Here is a 19,076-nt window from a genome sequence, read left to right as displayed (position 1 = left end):
AGTGGCACAATTTTGGCTCATTGCAACCTCTGTCTCCCTGGTTCAAGTGATTCTTCTGCCTCAGCCTCATGAGTAGCTGGAATTATAGGCATGCACCACCACGCCCAGCTAGTTTTTGTTCTTAGCAGAGATGGGGTTTCACCACGTTGGCCAGTCTGGTCTTAAACTCCTGGCCTCAAGCAATCCACCTTCCTTGGCCTCCCAAAGTGCTGGGATTACAGGCATGAGCCACCGCGCCCGGCCAAGCCTTTAATCATCTAATGCCATACCTTAAGCAAGGGGCTCACCTGGAGGGAATGTCCACTCCTGTCTGCTCTGTTTTCCCTCATGGAACAGTGTGCAGAGGATCAGATATAAGGGGAAGGGTTAAGTGTGGAAAATAATCAAGTCCAAGTAGAGAAAAGCAAGATTCCTTCTTCTTTTCGTGATAAGGAGAGGCGTCTGAGGAAGGCCTCAGCCAGAGACCCTAAAGAGATTTCAAATGGAGGCACCTGGACTAGGAATGCAGATGTGTGAGAGCAAGGCCTGCCCATGGGGCCTGAGTCCTTGACCACAGCACCTTTCACGACTGTCATGCACTGGCTGTGTGCCAAGTCTGGCGTGGAGAGGGCAGCCTTCCCTACAAGGCCTGCCAGGACAAGTCCGTGTAATCGCCTATGGTCAAATTTGAAAGATCACATAGAGGTCTTTAGCTAGGAGCTGAACTCCTCACCCCCTGTTATGGCTCCATCCCCCAGCTACTGTTGCTAGCAAACTCCTCAATATACTTGTTTCTACTCATTATTTCCAATTCCTCTCTTCCCATTCTGCCATGAATCCATTCCCATTAATTTTTTGTCTCCATCATTTCATAAAAACTGCTATTGTTCAGATCACCAAAGATCTCCACGTTTCATCTTTGTATCTATGGCCAGTTGATTTTGACAAGGGTGCCAAGACCATTTGGTAAGGAAAGAATACCAGCCTGGGCTACATGGTGAAACCTTGTCTCCACAAAAAATACAAAAATTAGCTGAGCATGGTGGTGCATGCCTTTAGTCCCAGCTACTCAGGAGGGTGAGGCAGAAGAATTGCTTGAACCTGGGAGGTGGAGGTTGCAGTGAGTTGAGATCTCACCACTGCATTCCAGCCTGGGTGATAGAGTGAGGATAAAAGAAAGAAGAGAAGGAAGGAAAGAAGGAAGGAAGGAAGGAAGGAAGGAAGGAAGGAAGGAAGGAAGGAAGGATCTTTTCAGCAAATGATACTGGGACAACTGAATAGCCACAAGCAAAAAAATGAAGTTGAACCCTTACCTCACACCATATACAAAAATTAACTCAAAACAGAGAGAAATATTAAATGTAGGTGCCCAAAATATAAACCTTTTAAAAGTAAACATAGAAATAATGACCTTGGATTTAGTGACAGCTTCTGAGATATGACACTGAAAGCAAGAGAAGTCAAAGAAAAAATAGAGAAACTGGACATCAGCAAAATAAAAAAAAATTGCACTTCAAAAGACACTATTGAGAAAGTACAAGACAACCCATGGAATACAATAAAATTTTCACAAATTACATATCTGATAAGCAACTTGTATCTAGACTATATAAAGAGCTCTTACAACTCAATACTAAAAAGACATACAATCTAAACAAAAAATGGGCAAAGGATCTGGAGGTATTTCTCCAAAGAAGATGCACATGTGGCCAAAAAGCACACGAAAAGATGCTGTACCTCATTGGTCATCAGGGAAATGCAAATCAAAGCCACAATCAAATGCCACTACATACCCACTGGCATGGCTATAATGAAAACATCAGGTAAAAAGAGTTAGGGAGAATATGGAGAAACTGGAACCACTCACATATGCTGCTGGGAATGGAAAATGCCATTGTGGAAAACAGGCAGCTCCTTTAAAAGTTTCCATAGTTACCATTTGACCCACCAATTTCACTCCTAGGTATGCACCCAAGAGAAATGGAATGTCTACACAAAAACTTGTAAAGGAATTTTTTTGTTCTTGTTGTTGAGACAGGGTCTCACTCTATCACCCAGGGTGGAGTGCAGTGGCATGATCTCAGCTCACTGCAACCTCTTTCCCCTGGGTTCAAGTGATTATCTTGCCTTAGCCTCTCCAATAGCTGGGATTACAGGCACCTGCCACCATACCTGGCTAATTTTTTTTTTTTTGTATTTTTAGTAGAGGCGGGGTTTCACCCTCTTGGCCAGGCTGGTCTTGAACTCCTGACTTCGTGATCCACCTGCCTCGGCCTTCCAAAGTGCTGGGATTACAGGCGTGAGCCATCACGTCCGGCCTTGTACAGGAATGTTCATAGTAGCATATTATTATTCATAATAGCTAAATAATGAGAAGAATTCAAATGTCCATCAACTGCTGAATGGAGAAATAAATGAAATGTGATATATCCAATGTGATATAACCATACCATGGAATAGCATTCAGCCATAAAAGGGAGGAACTACTGATACATGCTATGGCATGGATGAGATTATTAAAATGTTCTAAAATGGATGGGGGTGATAGTGGTAATACTCTTTAAATATCCTAAAACCACTGAATTCTACTCTGTAAATGAGCGAATTGTGTGGTATGTGTTATATCTCTGTAAAGCTGGTAGAATAAACAAGATCTGCATATTTCTTTTTTTTTTTTTTTTTGGAGACGGAGTCTTGCTCTGTCGCCCAGGCTGGAGTGCAGTGGCCGGATCTCAGCTCACTGCAAGCTCCGCTTCCCGGGTTTATGCCATTCTCCTGCCTCAGCCTCCCGAGTAGCTGGGACTACAGGCGCCCGCCGCCTCGCCCGGCTAGTTTTTTGTATTTTTTTTTTTTTTTTTTTTAGTAGAGACGGGGTTTCACAGTGTTAGCCAGGATGGTCTCGATCTCCTGACCTCGTGATCCGCCTGCCTCGGCCTCCCAAAGTGCTGGGATTACAGGCTTGAGCCACCGCGCCCAGCCAGATCTGCATATTTCTTAATCTCATGGTTTTCAGTTCTTGTCTTCCTAGAACTCTTGGCAGTCGCTCACAAAGTTGTTCATTTTCTCCTTCATAAAGTTCTATCTTTTCTTGGCTTCAAAGACATCACTATTCTCTTACTTCATTACCTACTCCTCATTCTGTTTTGTTGAATCTTCCTCACCTTCACCTTTTTTTTTTTTTTTTTTTTGAGACAGGGTTGCTCACTCTGTCACCCAGGCTGGGAATACAATGGTGCAATCATAGCTCACTGCAGCCTCAAACTGCTGGCCTCAAGCAATCCTCCCACCTCAGGCTCCCAACTAGCCAGGACTGCAGGCATGTACCACCATGCCAGACTATTTTTTTAAAAAATTGTTTTTTATAGTGATGAGGTCTTACTATGTTGCCCAGGTTGGTCTTGAACTCCTCAGCTCATGAGATCCTCTCACCTTAGCCTCCTAAAGTGCTGGGATTACAGGTGTGGGCCACCATGCCCAGCCTGTTTTAAAAATCTGAACAGGCCGGGCACGGTGGCTCATGCCTATAATCCCAGCACTTTGGGAGTCTGAGGCAGGCAAATCACGAGGTCAGGAATTCGAGACCAGCCTGGCCAATATGGTGAAACCCTGTCTCTACTAAAAATACAAAAAATTAACTGGGTGTGGTGGCGGGCACCTGTAATCCCAGCTACTTGGGAGGCTGAGGCAGGAGAATCACTTGAACCTGGGAGGCAGAGGTTTCAGTGAGCCAAGATTGTGCCACTGCACTCCAGCCTGGGCAACAGTGTGAGACTGTCTCAAAAAAAAGAAAATAAAATGGGGCTGTAGTGGAGTTGGTCAGTGCATGTTGTTCTGTCCTCCCAATGAAGAAGAGTCTATTGCCAGGCTGTTAGGACACATAAATTGCATATTGCTGCTTAACAACAAATGACGGCAAAGAGATACATCTTACGGTGCCCAAGCTTAGTGCACCTGAGAGAGTTCCAGCTTGTAATTACATGCTATAACGTGTTCCACGGCTGTCTTCCTTTGATCACTGAGATGTGCTGCACATTGAGTGAACTTCACCTGGGTTTCACCATCCCACTGGGATCATTGAGGGTACAGTTCTTGAGTCTGTAGCATTAATGAAGGCAGTGGATTCTCCCTGAGGCCCAAACTAGCTTTTGATTCATGTGTTTTTAGGAACTCTGCTGGTGAACATAATTCTGAATAATTTAGTGTACTATCATTGATGACACTAGATGATAAAAACTATCCTCTACTTAAGTGAATCGAGCAGTAGAAGACACTAAAATCTTCTGGTTTTATAATTCAGTGTATAGAGGATGAGATATGTGGATAAAAATATCAATATTTCATTGCACACAGTAGAAATATTAGTTAGAGACACACTGTGACTTCAGAAAGACAATAGCGGATGAATAATAAAAGCTTATTATGCAGGGGTAAGGACAGTTTTTTTTTTTTTTTTGAGACTGAGTCTCTCTTTGTCACCCAGGCTGGAGTGCAGTGGTGTGACCTTGGCTCACTGCAGCCCCCATCTCCCGGGTCGAGCGATTCTCCCGCCAGAGCCTCCCAAGCAGCTGGGACCACAGGCGTGTGCCACCAAGCTCGGCTAATTTTTGGTATTTTTAGTAGAGATGGGGTTTCACTGTGTTAGCCAGGATGGTCTCGATCTCCTGACCTTGGGATCCACTCGCCTTGGCCTCCCTAAGTGCGTGAGCCACTGTGCCTAGCCAGTAAGGACAGTTTTGACGGTAGGTAACGGATGCCCTAACCACCTCCAAGGAATAGTTTACTGCTTCATAACGGTTTTTCTAAAAAATAGCTTAATTGGGCCTGGTGAGGTGACTCAGGCCTGTATTTCTAGCACATTGGGAGGCTGAGGAGGGCGGATCACTGGAGGTCAGGAGTTCGAGACCAGCCTGGCCAACAGGGTGAAACCCTGTCTTTACTAAAACTACAAAAATGAGCCAGGTGTGGTGGCACGTACCTGTAGTCCCAGCTACTTGGGAGGCTGAGGTAGGAGAATCGCTTGAACCCGGGAGATGGGAGCTGCAGGGAGCTGAGATCAGGTCAATGCACTCCAGCCTGGATGACAGAATGAGACTGTCTCAAATAAAATAAAATAAAAACAAAGTAAAAAATAGCTTAATTGAGGTATGCTTTACAGATCATAAACCGTACATATTTCAAGTGTATAGTTTGACAAATGGATCTTCCTTGTCTTCCTGCCCTTTACATGAAGGAGTGCCCAGGACTCAGCCTTTGAACTTTTTTTCCAGATATTCTCATTGCCTGGGTTATGATGCCCAGGTTTGCAGATGTAGGTATACATCTGTAAAACCATCACCATAATCATGAAAATGAACATATCCCTCAGTTCCAAAGTGTCCTCATGCCCTTTTGTGTAATCACTTCCTCCTGCCATGCCTGAAGTTATGTGGATATAGTTGTTCATAGTATTCCCTTATAATACCCTTTAACGTCTGTGGGATCTGGAGTGATATCTTTCCCTTATTCCTAATAAGGGTAATTTGTGTTTTATCTTTTTTGTCAGTCTTTCCAGAAGTTTATTAATTTTATTGCTGTTTCAAAGGACCAGCATTTATTTTCGCTACTCTTTTTTTGTTTATTTTCAATTTTGTTGATTTCTTCTCTGATCCCTGTTTCCTTCCTTCCACTTGGTTAGGTTTAGTTTGCTAGTTTCTTTTTCTAGTTTCTTGGAGTGGAAGCTCAGGCTATTGATTTAAGACCTTTTTCTTTTTCTAATACAAGCATCTGATGGCATAAATTGCCCTCCAATCACTATTTCAAGTGCATCCCACAAATTTTGATATGTTCTATTTTCATTTTCACTCAATTTGAAATAACTTGTAATTTCCCTTGGAACTTCCTCTTTGATCCATGAACAATTTAGAAGTGTGTTGTTTAATTTCTAAGCATTTGGGGGATTTTTCTTTCTCTTATTCAGTTCCAGGTTAGTTTCATTATGTTAAAGGCCATACTTTGTATGATTTCAACTCTACTAAGTTTGTTACAGTTTGTTTTATTTATTTTTTTCCAGACAGAGTCTCGCTCTGTCACCCAGGCTGGAGTGCAGTGGCACGACCTCAGCTCACAGCAACCTCCGCCTCCCAGGTTCAAGCGATTCTCCTGCCTCAGCCTTCCCAGCAGCTGAGGGGATTACAGGTGTGCACCACCTGTAATTACCCAGCACCATGCCTGGGTAATTTTTTGTATTTTTTGTAGAGATGGGGTTTCACCATGTTAGCCAGGCTGGTCTTGAAACTCCTGACCTCAAGTGATCCGCCCACCTTGGCCTCCCAAAGTGCTGAGATTACAGGAATGAGCCACATATCCTTTTATTTTAAAGCTGCCTATATCATTATGTTTGAACTGAGTTTCTCATAGACAGCATGTATATATGCTGTCATTTAACATCCATTTGGATAATCTCTATTTATTTGTATATGTTGAGACAGGGTACTGCTCTGTCATCCAGACTGGAGTGTGGTGGTGCAATCACAGCTCACTGCAGCCTTGACCTCCTGTACTCAAGTGATCTTCCTACCTCACACTCCTGCGTAGGTGGGACTACCCAGATGTGAGCCACCACAACTGGCTAATTTTCTTTCTTTATCATCATTATTATTATTGTTATTATTTGTAGAGACAGGGTCTCCTTATGTTACTCAGGCTGGTGTTGAATTCCTCGGCTCAAGCAGTGCCCCTAAACTGGTGGGATTAGGGGCATGAGCCCCCACGCCCAGAAATCTCTGATTTCAAATTGCTGCATTTAAACCATTTGCATTTTTTAAAATTATGGATGTGGTTGGATTTTTTTTTTTTTTTTTTTTTTTGAGATGGAGTTTTGCTCTTGTTGCCCAGGCTGGAGTACAATGGTACGATCTCGGCTCACCGCAACCTCTGCCTCCCGGGTTCAAGAAATTCTCCTGCCTCAGTCTCCCGAGTAGCTGGGATTATGGGCATGTGGCACCACGCATGGCTAATTTTGTATTTTTAGTAGAGATGGGGTTTCTCCATGTTGGTCAGGCTGGTCTCGAACTCCCAACCTCAGGTGATCCATCCACCTCGGTCTCCCAAAGTGCTGGAATTACAGGCGTGAGCCACCGTGCCCGGCCTGGATTTAGGTTTAACATTTTATTACTTGTTTTCTGTTTGTTCTCTCTGGTTTATGTTTGTCTCCTCTTTTGTGACTTCTTTGGGATTATGTGAATATTTTCTACTATTCCAATTTAATTTATGATTTCTTTTTGATGATATCTCTCCATACAGCTTTTTGTCTTTTTATTTATTTAGTGGTAACTCTAGATATTATGATATACATACTTAATTTTTCAGTTTACTAAGAATTAATATTTTACCTTATCCTTTTTTGTTTGTTTTGAGACGGAGTGTCGCTCTGTCGCCCAGGCTGGAGTGCAATGGTGCGATCTTGGCTCACTGCAACCTCCAGCTCCCAGGTTCAAGTGATTCCCCTGCCTCAGCCTCCCAAGTAGCTCAGATTACAGGCACCCTCCACCACGCCCAGCTAATTTTTGTATTTTTAGTAGAGATGGGGTTTCGCCATGTTGGCCATGGTTTTGAACTCCTGACCTCAGGAGATCACCCTGCCTCAGCCTCTGAAAGTGCTGGGATTACAGGCTTGAGCCACCATACCTGGCCTTTTTTTTTTTTTTTTTTTTTTTGAGATGGAGGGTCTCACTATGTTGCCCAGGCTGGAGGGCAGTGGCGTGATCTCAGCTCACTACAACCTCTGCCTTGCGGGTTTAAGAGATCTTCTCATCTCAGCCTTCTAAGTCGCTGGAATTACAGGTGAGCACCACTACACCTGGCTAATTTTTGTATTTTTAGTAGAGACAGGGTTTTGTCATGTTGACCAGCCTGGTCTCGAACTCCTGGCCTTAAGTGATCCACCTGCCTCGGCCTTCCAAAGTGCTGGGATTACAGGTGCGAGCCATAGAAAGTAGAGAGATTTTTGAAGGTGTCCTTTCTCCATCAAAAAGAGCTACCTCTTAGCCACAATCTTTTTGGCAGTGAAAAATTCTGTAAGCGGGCAGTGTTTTCTTTCTACGGAATTCAAGAGAGTGTTTTTTATGTAGAACTTAAAAGGATTTATTCCTAGCTGAGACTCAAACTCAAAGGTTAGGATCTCTTTAAACGACTGGAGCACTTGTTACTATAAAAATGTGTTATATTATAGTTTGTCCAAATAGAGGCGTTAATGTTTCTTCAAAAGGAGAGAAAGTCTAAAATTATTTTGAGATATCGTGTTCCCTATTTAAATAATTAAAATTATTTTAGGGTTCCTTAAATGTTATACACACACATTTACTTTTTAGAACAAACAGTTTAATTTACTAATATATAGCCCCATTTTAAGCATACAGTAAAATAAATTTTGACAAATAAACACATCTGCATCAAGACACAGAATATTTCTATCACCCCTAAAAGTTCATGTACTGTTTCAATCAATCCTTCCACCATTCCTGAACCCAAGCAAATACTGATCTGTTTTCTTACATATTAATTTTGCCTGTTCTAGAATTTCATGCAATTGGAATCATATAGTATACTTTTTTTGTGTCTAGCTTCTTTCACTCAGCATAATATTTTTGGGATTTACCCACATTGTTGGGTCTATCAGTAGTTCATTTCTTTTTATTGCTGACTCCTATTTCATTGTATTTAATATGAATATACTATAATTTGATTGTTCACTTGTTGATGAACTGTTGGTTTGTCTTCAGGCTTTGAATATTGTGAATAAAACTGATATAGACATTCATGTAAAAGATCCAGCTAATTTTTGTTTTTTAAGTAGCGATGGGGTTTCAGCATGTTGGCCAGGCTGGTCTTGAATTCCTAACCTCAAGTGATTCAGCCACCTCAGCCTCCCAAAGTGGAAAAAAAAAATATCTATATGGATATGTATTTTCACTTTTCTTGGGTAAATACCTAGGAGAGGGATTCCTAGGCCATATGGTAAATATATGTTTAACTTTATAAGAGAATGCAAAACTGTTTTCCAAAATGGATGTATCATTTACATACCACCAGTAATGTATAAGGGTTCCACTTGCTCCACATAGTAACTGATTACTGGTATGGGCAGGCTTAAAATTTTAGCTATTTTACTGAGTGAGTAGTTAATCCTATTATGATTTTAATTCCCATTTCCCCGATGACTAAAGACATTGAACATCCTTTCATGTGCTTATTAATACATATATATTCTACATATTTTATTTGAAGATAATTGAAGAAATGTTTCTTCAAATCTTCAAATCTTTTCTGTAATGGTCAGTGTGTCTTATTGGGTTGTGTTTATTTGCATTATTGGGTAATTGGGTTATTTGTCTTATTATTGAGTTATCAAATTTTTTCTGTCTATTCTAGAAATGAATAATTTGTCATATATATTATATATGTATTTTTTTCTACAGTCTGTGGCTTGCTATCTTTAGATGGGGAGAAGTTTTAAGGTCCCATAAAGTCAATTTATTATCATTTTTAATGGTTTGTGCTTTTGTGCCCTAAGAAATGTTTGCCTATCCTAAGGTTGTAAAGATTTTCTCCTAGTATTTTCTACTTTCAGCTCTTACATTTAAGGCATACAATCCATTTTGAATTCAGTTTTGTGTGTGTAGTGACATTAAGGGTCAAGGTTCATTTTTTTTCCCCATAAGGATGCCCAGTTGTGCCACAATCATTTGTTAGAAGGAATATCTTCTCTCCATTCAGTTTTACCTTTAATCTCTATTGGAAATCAATTGGCCAAATCAATATCCATCAATGTATGAACATATTTTGAGTTTTTCCTCACTGCCTTGACTACTGTAGCTTTATAGTAAGTCTTAAAATCAGGCAGTGTAAAACCTCCAAGTTCATTCTTCTTCAGAATTATTTTGGTCATTTTAGATCCTTTGATATTCCATATACATTTTAGAATCAGATTTTCCATTTCGAAAATCCTTCTGAGACTGTAATAGTGATTGTACTGAATCTTTATGTTGATATTATGTCTTCTAGTTCATGAACATAGATATCTCTCCATTTACTGAGGTTTTTAAAAATTTCAATATTTTAGAGTTTTAGTGTAAAGATCTTGCACATACATTTAAATTTGTTAAAAATTTTATTTTGTATATCATTATAAATGATATTAATATTTATTTTCTAATTATTTGCTGCTAGTATAAAAAATATAGTTGGTTTTTGTATATTGACTATCATATGATTCTGTTAATATTACTCATCGATTAGCAAAGTACATTTTTTAGGATTTTCCACACATGTAGTCATGACCTATAAATAAAGACTGTTTTAGTTATTTCTTTCCAACCAGTAAGCCTTTCTTTTTCTTCTTCTTACTTTATTGCATCATCTAGGCCCTCCAGAAAAAGGAAGAAAAGTGGGAAGGTGAACATTCTTGCTTTGTTCCCAATCTTAGAGTAAAAACATTTGGTGCTTTACCATTAAGTATGTTTTATTTAAATTTGTTTTTGGTAGATACCTTTTATCAGGTCCCAAAAGTTCCCTTCAATTATTTGTTGACTATGAATGTTGCTTTTAAAAAATTGGCTGGGAGCGGTGGCTGAGACCTGTAATTCCTGCACTTGGGGAGGCCGAGGCAGGCGGATCACCTGAGGTCATGAGTTTGAGACTAGCCTGGCCAACATGGTGAGATCCAGACTCTACTAAAAATACAAACATTAGCCGGGTGTGGTGGCAGGTGCCTGTAGTTCCAGCTACTTGGGGCTCTGAGGCAGGAGAATTGCTTGAACCCGGGAGGTGGAGGTTGTTTTGCAGTGAGCTGAAATAGCCCCACTGCACTCCAGTCTGGGTGGTAGAGTGAGACTCTGTTTCAAAACAACAACAACAACAACAACAACAACAAAAACGTTCCTTCAATTATTTGTTGATTATGAATGTTGTTTTAAAAAAATCAGCTGGGTATGGTGGCTCATGCCTGTAATCCCAGCACTTTGGGAGGCCGAGGCAGGCGGATCACGAGGTCAGGAGATCAAGACCATCTTGGCTAACAAAGTGAAACCCTGCTCTCTACTAAAAATACAAAAAATTAGCCTGGTATGGTGGCATGCACTTGTAATCCCAGCTACTTGGGAGGCTGAGGCAGGAGAATCTCTTGAACCCGGGAGGCGGAGGTTGCAGTGAGCAGAGATTGCACCACTGCACTCCAGCCTGGGCAACACAGCAAGACTCCGTCTCAAAAAAAAAAAAAATTACCTGGGCATGGTGATGTGCGCCTGTAATCCCAGCTACTTGGCAGGTTGAGGCATGGACTCACTTGAGCCCAGGAGGCAGAGGTTGCAGTGAGCCGAGATTGTGCCACTGCACTCTAGCCAGGGCAACACAGCAAGACTCCATCTCAAAAAAAAAAAAAAATAGCTGGGCATGGTGGTGTGTGCCTGTAATCCCAGCTACTTGGGAGGTTGAGGCATGGACTCACTTGAGCCCAGGAGGCAGAGGCTGCAGTAAGCCGAGATTGTGCCACTGCACTCTAGCCTGGGCGACAGAACGAGACTCTGTCTTAAAAAAAAAAAAATCATAAAAGAGTGTTTTTTTTTTTTGCATCTATTGAGAGAACTATATATTTTTCTATTTTACCTGCTAATGTGCTAAATTTTGTTGATTTTTTATTGGTTTTTATAATTTTTTCAAAAAGACAATTGAGATAAAACTTACATACTATACAATTCACTCATTTGAAGTATACAATTCAATAGTTTTTAATATGTTTTCAGAGTTGTCCCACCATCATCACATACAATTTTATAACATTAACACACTTTAGCCAGGTGCAGTGGCTCACATCTGTAATCCCAGTACTTTCCAAGGCCAAGGTGGGAGGATTGCTTGAGGTCAGGAGTTCGAGACCAGCATGGGAAACATAGCGAGACCCTGTCTATATGGAAAAACAACAACAACAACAACAAAAAACCAAAACATAAAACAAAAACAAAAGCAAAAAAACAAATCCAACACTTGAAAAGAAAACTCCCTACTCATTACTAGTCACTCCCATTTACCCCTAACCTTTCCAGCCCTGGGCACACAATTATCTACTTTCTATCTCTATAGATTTGATAATTCTACACATTTCCTTTAAATGGAATCATGTAATGTGAGGTTTTTTTCTTTTTTTTTAAGATGGAGTTTTGCTCATATCGTCCAGGCTGGAGTGCAATGGGGCAATCTCGGCTCACTGCAACCTCTGTCTCTTGGGTTCAAGTGATTCTCCTGCCTCAGCCTCCTGAGTAGCTGGGATGACAAGCACCCGCCACCACGCCCAGCTAATTTTTTGTATTTTTAGTAGAGATGGGGTTTCACCATGTTGGCCAGGCTGGTCTCAAACTCCTGACCCTAGGTGATCCACCCGCCTTGGCCTCTCATTGTGCTGGGATTACAGGCGTGAGTCGTGCCTGGCCTAATATGAGGTCTTTTAAAGCCAGCTTCTCTCACTTAGCATAATGTTTTCAAGGTACATCCATATTGTAGCATTACTGTACATTATTTCTTTTTATTATCAAAAAATATTCCATTGTATCAATAGAACACATTTTATTCACTTAATCCTCTGTCAGTTGTTTGTGTTATGTCCACATTTTTGCTCTTATGAGTAATGCTGCTACAGCATTTGTGTACGACTTTTTTTTTTTTTTTTTTTTTTGAGACAGAATCTGGTTCTGTAACCCAGGCTGGAGTGCAGTGGCATGATCTCACTTACTGCTACCTCTGCCTCCCGGGTCCCGGTTCAAGCAATTTTCCTGCCTCAGCCTCCTGAGTATCATGCCCAGCTAATTTCTGTATTTTTAGTAGACATGGGGTTTCATCATGTTGGCCAGGCTGGTCTTGAACTCCTGACCTCGTGATCCACTGGCCTTGGCCTCCCAATGTGGTGGGATTACAGGTATGAGCCACAGCACCTGGCTTGTGTATGACTTTTTGTGTGGACTAAGGTTTTATTTCTCTTGGGCATATATCTAGGAATATAATTGCTGGGCCATATAATCCTATATTTAACCTTTTGAGAAATTACCAAACTGCTTTCCAAAGAGGTTACAACATGTTACATTCCCACCAGTAGCATAGTGGGGTTCCAATTTCTTCACATATTTGCCATCTTATCTTTTGGACTGCGGCAATTCTAGTGGGCGTGAAGTGCCATCTCATTGTGGATTTGGTTTCCATCTCTCTGATAGCTAATGGTATTGTATCTTTTCATGGTTTATTGGCCATTTAGGCACCTTTTTTGGAGAAATTCAAAATGTTTGCCCATTTTTACTTCCATGGTTTGTCTTTTTATTATTGAGTTATAAGAGTTCTTTATATATTCTATATACAAGCCCCTCACCCAAGAAATTATTTTTCTCCCCATTTTGTGGGTTGTTTTTAATTTTTTTTGATGGCATCTTTTGGACAACAATAGTTTTTAATTTTTAATTTTTTTTATTTTTATGTTTTGAAGATGGAATTTCACTCTTGTCGCCCAGGCTGGAGTGCAGTGGCATGATCTTGGCTCACTGCAACTTCTGCCTCCTGGGTTCAAGCAATTCTCCTGCTTCAGCCTCCCGAGTAGCTGGTATTACAGGCGTTCACCACCGTGCCTGGCTAACTTTTGTATTATTAGTAGAGATGGGGTTTCACCATGTTGGCCAGGCTGGTCTCAAACTCCTGACCTCAGGTGATCCACCCTCCTTGGCCTTCCCAGGTGATCCACCCTCCTTGGCCTCCCAAAGTGTTGGGATTATAGGCGTGAGCCACCATGGCCCACCAATAGTTTTGAATTTTTATGGTGTCCAGTTTATCTTTTTTTCTTTCATTGCCTATGCTTTCAGTGTCATATCTAAGAAACCACTGCCTAATATTATCCTCTAAGAGTGTTTTTTTTTTTTTTTCAGAGACGAAGTCTTGCTCTTGTCCCCCAGGCTGGAGTGTGATGGTGCGATCTCAGCTCACTGCAACCTCCTGGGTTCAAGCAATGCTCCTGCCTCAGCCTCCCAAGTAGCTGGGATTACAGGCACCTGCCACCATGCCCAGCTAATTTTTGTATTTTTATTAAAGACTGGGTTTCACCATGCTAGCCAGGCTGGTCTCGAACTCCTGACCTCAGGTGATCCACCCTCCTCGGCCTCCCAAAGTGCTGACATTACAGGTGTGAGCCATTGCACCCGGCCTGTTATCCTCTAAGAGTTTTATAGTTTTAGCTCTTACCCATACGTCCTTAATCTATTTGGGTTTAAATTTTGTATATGGAGTGAAGTAGAAAATCCAACTTCATTTTTGTGCATATGAATATCAGTTGTCCCAGCACCATTTGTGGAGAAAACTATTCTTTCCCCCATTGAGTTGTCTTGACACCCTTGTCAAAAATCAAGTAATCATAAATGTGAAAGTTTATTTCTGAACTCTCAGGACAGTAAGGTTCATTATGCCAAAACCATACTGTCTTGATTACTTAGCTTTCTAGATAGTTTTGAAATTGGGAAGAGTGAGTCTGTCAGTTTTGTTCTTGTTTTTCCAGATCGTTTTAGCTAATTCTAGATCCCTTGAATTTCTAGATGAATTTTAGGATCAGGTTATCAGTTTCTGCAAAGAAGTTAGCTGGAATTTTGGTAATGAATGCATTGAATCTGTAGGTCAGCTTGGGAGTACTGCCATCGAAACAATATTAAACCTTCCAGTCTGTGGACATGTGATATTATTTCACATTTACTTAGACCATCTTTAATTTTTTTCAACAATGTTTTATAATTTTCAAACTATAAGTTTTGCACTGTTTTTGTTAAATTTATTCCTTAGTATCATTTTTTCTTGAGCTATTATAAATGGAATTGTTTTCTACGTTTCATTTTCAGAGTGATCACTAAAAATATATAGACATACAATTGATTTTTTTTTTTTTTTTTGAGACAGAGTCTCACTCCGTCACCCAGGCTGGAGTACAGTGGCATGATCTCAGCTCACTGCAACCTCCGCCTCTTGGGTTCAAGCGATTCTCCTGCCTCAGCCTCCCGAGTAGCTGAGATTACAGGCACACACCACCACACTCAGCTACTTTTTGTATTTTAGTAGAGACAGGCTTTCACCATGTTGGTCAGGCTGGTCTTGAACTCCTGACCTCAAATGATCTGCCCGCCTCAGCCTCCCAAACTGTTTGGATTACAGGCATGAGCCACTGCATCTGGCACAATTGATATTTGTATGTTGATCTTTTATCCTGAAACTTTTCAGAACTCATATCTCAGTTCTAAGGCTTTTTTTTTCTTCTTTTTTTATTAAGCTCCTTAGGATTTTTCTAGATACAAGATCATTGCATTTACTAATAGAAATAATTTTACTTCTTCCTTCCCAATCTGGATGTTTTTACTTCTTAAAATTATCCTGGCTAGAACCTCTAGTATAATACTGAATAGAAGTGATGAGAGCAGATATCTTTGCCTTATTCCTGATCTGAGAGTGAAAATATTTAGTCTTTTACCATTAAGTGTAATGCTAACAGTGGGTTTTTCATAAATGTCATTTATCAGGTTGAGAAAGTTCCCTTCTGTTTCTAGTTTATTGAATGTTTTTATTATGAAAGATTGTTACATTTCATCAAATGCTTTTTTTCTACAGCTATTGAGATAATCTTGTGTTTTTTGTCCTTCATTCTATTGGTATCATGTATTACATTAACTGATATTCAGATGTTAAACCACCTTTGCATTTCTAGGATAAATCCCACTTGGTCATGAGGCATAAATCTTTTTATATGTTGCTGGTTTCACTTTTCTAGTATTTTGTTCAGGATGTTCACATCTATACTCGATAGATGCTTTCTAGGGATACTGTTGGGATTTAGCATGAGGGTACTACTGGCATAATAGAATAATTTGGAAAGTGTTTTATACCCTTTTATTTTTTCGAAGAGTTGGTGAAGAATTGGTATTAATTACTATTTAAGTGTTTGCTAGAATTCAAAAGTCAAGTTACCTGGGCCTGGAATTTTCATCGTGGTAGTTTTCTGATGATTAATTCAATCTCTTTGTTATAGATTTATTTAAATTGTCCCTTTCTTCTTGAGCCAGTTTCAGTAGTTGTGGCTTTTTAGGCATCTGTCTATCTCATCTAAGTTATTTAACTTTTAGCCAGGTGTGATGGCTCACACCTGTAGTCCCAGTTACTTCGGAGGCTGAGGCAGATGGATTGCTTGAGCCTTGAAGGTGGAGGCTGCAGTGAGCCGAGACTGCACCACTGCACTCCAGCCTGGGCAACAGAGTGATACCCTGTCTCTAAAATAAATAAATAAATAAAAGTTATCGAATTTGTTGGCATACAGATATTCGTAAATAAGTTATCCCTTATAACACTCTTTCTTTTTGTTTGTTTTTTTGAGATGGAGTTTCGCTCTTGTTGCCCAAGCTGGAGTGCAATGGTATGATCTTGGCTCACCGCAACCTCTGTCTCCCGGGTTCAAGGGATTCTCCTGCCTCAGCCTCCTGAGTAGCTGGGATTATAGGCATGTGCCACCACGCCTGGCTAATTTTGTACTTTTTAGTAGAGACAGGGTTTCTCCATGTTGGTCAGGCAGGTCTCAAACTCCGGACCTCAGATGATCTGCCCGCCTCTGCCTCCCAAAGTGCTGGGATTACAGGCTTCAGCCACCGCCCCTGGCCTCATCATCACAAACAGAAACTCTATACCCATTAATCAACAAATCACCATTTTACCCTACTCCCAGCCCCTGATAACCTCTATTCTACTTTATGTCTCTATGAATATTCATACAATACTTGTCCTTTTGTGTCTGGCTTATTTCACTTAGCTTAATCTTTTCAAAGTTCTCTTAATCTTTTCAAAGTACAAATATTGTACTCATACAATATTTGTCCTTTTGTGTCTGGCTTATGTCACTTAGCTTAATCTTTTCAAAGTTCATCCACATCATATTACATGTTAAAACTCCATTTCTTTTTAAGGCTGAATAATATTCCACTATATATACAAACTACATTTTGTTTATCCATTCCTCTGTTGATAGACATTTGGTTGTTCTTCTCCTGAATGACTTTTGGGTAATGAAATTAAGGCAGATATCAAGAAATTATTTGAAACTAATGAGAACAAAGATACAGCATACCAGACTCTCCAGGGACATAGCTAAGGCAGTGTTGAGGGAAGTTTATCTTAATAGCACTAAACGTCCACATCAAAAAGTTAGATCTCAAATTAACAACTTAATATCACAACTAGAGGAACTAGACAAGCAACAGCAAGCCAAACCCAAATCTAGCAGAAGACCAGAAATAACCCAAATCAGAGCTGAACTGAAGGAAACTGAGAAGCAAAAAACCATACAAAAGATCAATGAATCCAGGAACTGTTTCTTTGGAAAAGTTAGTAAGATAAACCACTAGCTAGACTAATAAAGAAAAAAGAGTCTGGGAGGCTCATGCCTGTAATTTCAGGACTTTGGGAGGCCGAGGCAAGTGGATCACTTGTGGCCAGGAGTTTGAGACCAGCCTGGCCAAAACGGAGAAACCCCATGTTGACTAAAAAATACAAAAATTAGTGGAGTATGGTGGCACATACCTGTAATCCCAGTTACTTGAGAGGCTGAAGCAGAAGAATTGCTTGAATCTGGGAGGCGGGGGTTGCAGTGAGCCAAGATCGCATCACAGCACTTCAGCCTGGGCCACAGGGTGAGACTCTGTCAGAAAAAAAAAAAGAAAAAAAGAAAAAAGAGAGAAGAACCAAATATACACAATTAGAAATGAGAAAGATGAAATTACCACCATCTACAGAGAAATACAAAAACCCTATGCACACAAACTAGAAAATCTAGAAGAAATGGATAAATTCCTGGACACATACCACCTCCCAAGATAGAACTAGGAAGAAATTGCATCCCTGAATAGACTAATAATGAGTTCTGAAACTGAAGCAGTAATAAAAAGCCTACCAACCAAGAAAAACCCAGGACCAGATGGATTCACAGCTGAATTCTACCAGATGTATAAAGAAGAGCTGGTAGCATTCCTACTGAAACTATTCCAAAAATTGTGGACAGTCTCCTCTCCAACTCATTTTATGAGGCCAGAGTCATCCTGATACCAAAACCTGGCAAAGACACAACAACAAAAAAATCTTCAGATCAATATCCTTGATGAACATGGATGCAAAAATCCTTAACAAAACACTGGCAAATTGAATCCAGTAGTACATCAAAAAGTGAATCCACCATGATCAAGTAGACTTTACCCCTGGGATGCAAGGGTGGTTCAACACAAAAATAAAAAAAAAAAGAAAAAATATATACAAATTAAAAAAAAAGATTGGTTCAACACATGCAAATCAATAAATGTGATTCATCATATAAACACATAAAAAAAGCATAATTATCTCAAGATATGGAGAAAGGCTTTTGATAAAATTCAACATCCCTTCATGTTAAAAACTCTCAATAAGAAACAAGGCATTGAAGGAATATACTTCAAAATAATAAGAGCTATCTATGACAAACCCATAACAACATCATACTGAATGGATAAAAGCTGGAAGCATTCCCCTTGAAAACCGGCACAAGACAAGGAACCACTCCTATTCATTATAGTACTGGAAGTCCTGGCCAGAGCAATGAGGCAGAAGGAAGAAATAAAAGGCATCCAAATAGGAAGAGAAGAAGTCAAACTATCTCTGTTTGCAGATGATATGACTCTATATCTAGAAAATCCCATAGTCTCTGCCCTAAAACTCCTTATCTGAGAACTTCAGTAAAGTTCAGGATACAAAATTAACACACAAAGATCAATAGCATTCCTAAACACCAACAACATCTAAGCTGAGTGCCAAATCAGGAATGCAATCCCATTCACAACTGCCACAAAAAGAATACAATACCTAAGAAGCTAACCAGCAAGGTAAAAGATCCTACAAGAAGAATTACAAAACACTGCTTAAGGAAATCAGAGATGACTCAAACAAATGGAAAAAATATTCCATGCTTGTGGATAGGAAGAATCAGTATCATTAAAATGACCATACTGCCCAAAGCAACTTACATATTTAACACTACTCCTATC

The 19,076-nt window shown here is 40.1% G+C and overlaps 2 protein-coding genes across 10 annotated transcripts in view; one reads left to right on the top strand and one right to left on the bottom strand.

Annotated features, from left to right (window-relative positions):
- The window catches only part of CCNY (cyclin Y), a 331,884-nt gene that overhangs the window by 33,633 nt on the left and 279,175 nt on the right, over window positions 1–19,076 (top strand). The window lies entirely within an intron of this gene.
- Window positions 1–19,076, bottom strand: part of LOC117093088 (translation initiation factor IF-2-like) — a 119,594-nt gene that overhangs the window by 61,282 nt on the left and 39,236 nt on the right. Inside the window, exon 1 of one of the 9 annotated variants that reach the window (XR_004442524.1) lies at window positions 17,587–17,639. The exons of 7 other annotated variants lie outside the window; for them this stretch is intronic. The gene's annotated coding sequence lies outside the window, so the exon portion shown is untranslated. Of the gene's footprint in view, window positions 1–3,634; window positions 4,905–17,586; window positions 17,640–19,076 lie in introns of those variants that run through there. One more of the 9 variants, XR_004442462.1, reaches the window with a different exon arrangement.

This window comes from Trachypithecus francoisi, unplaced genomic scaffold (assembly GCF_009764315.1).
Source record: "Trachypithecus francoisi isolate TF-2019V2 unplaced genomic scaffold, Tfra_2.0 Contig00025, whole genome shotgun sequence".
NCBI lineage: Eukaryota > Metazoa > Chordata > Mammalia > Primates > Cercopithecidae > Trachypithecus > Trachypithecus francoisi.
The sequence above is the reverse complement of the archived record's forward strand: the minus strand, read 5'-3'. Positions and strand labels throughout refer to the sequence as shown.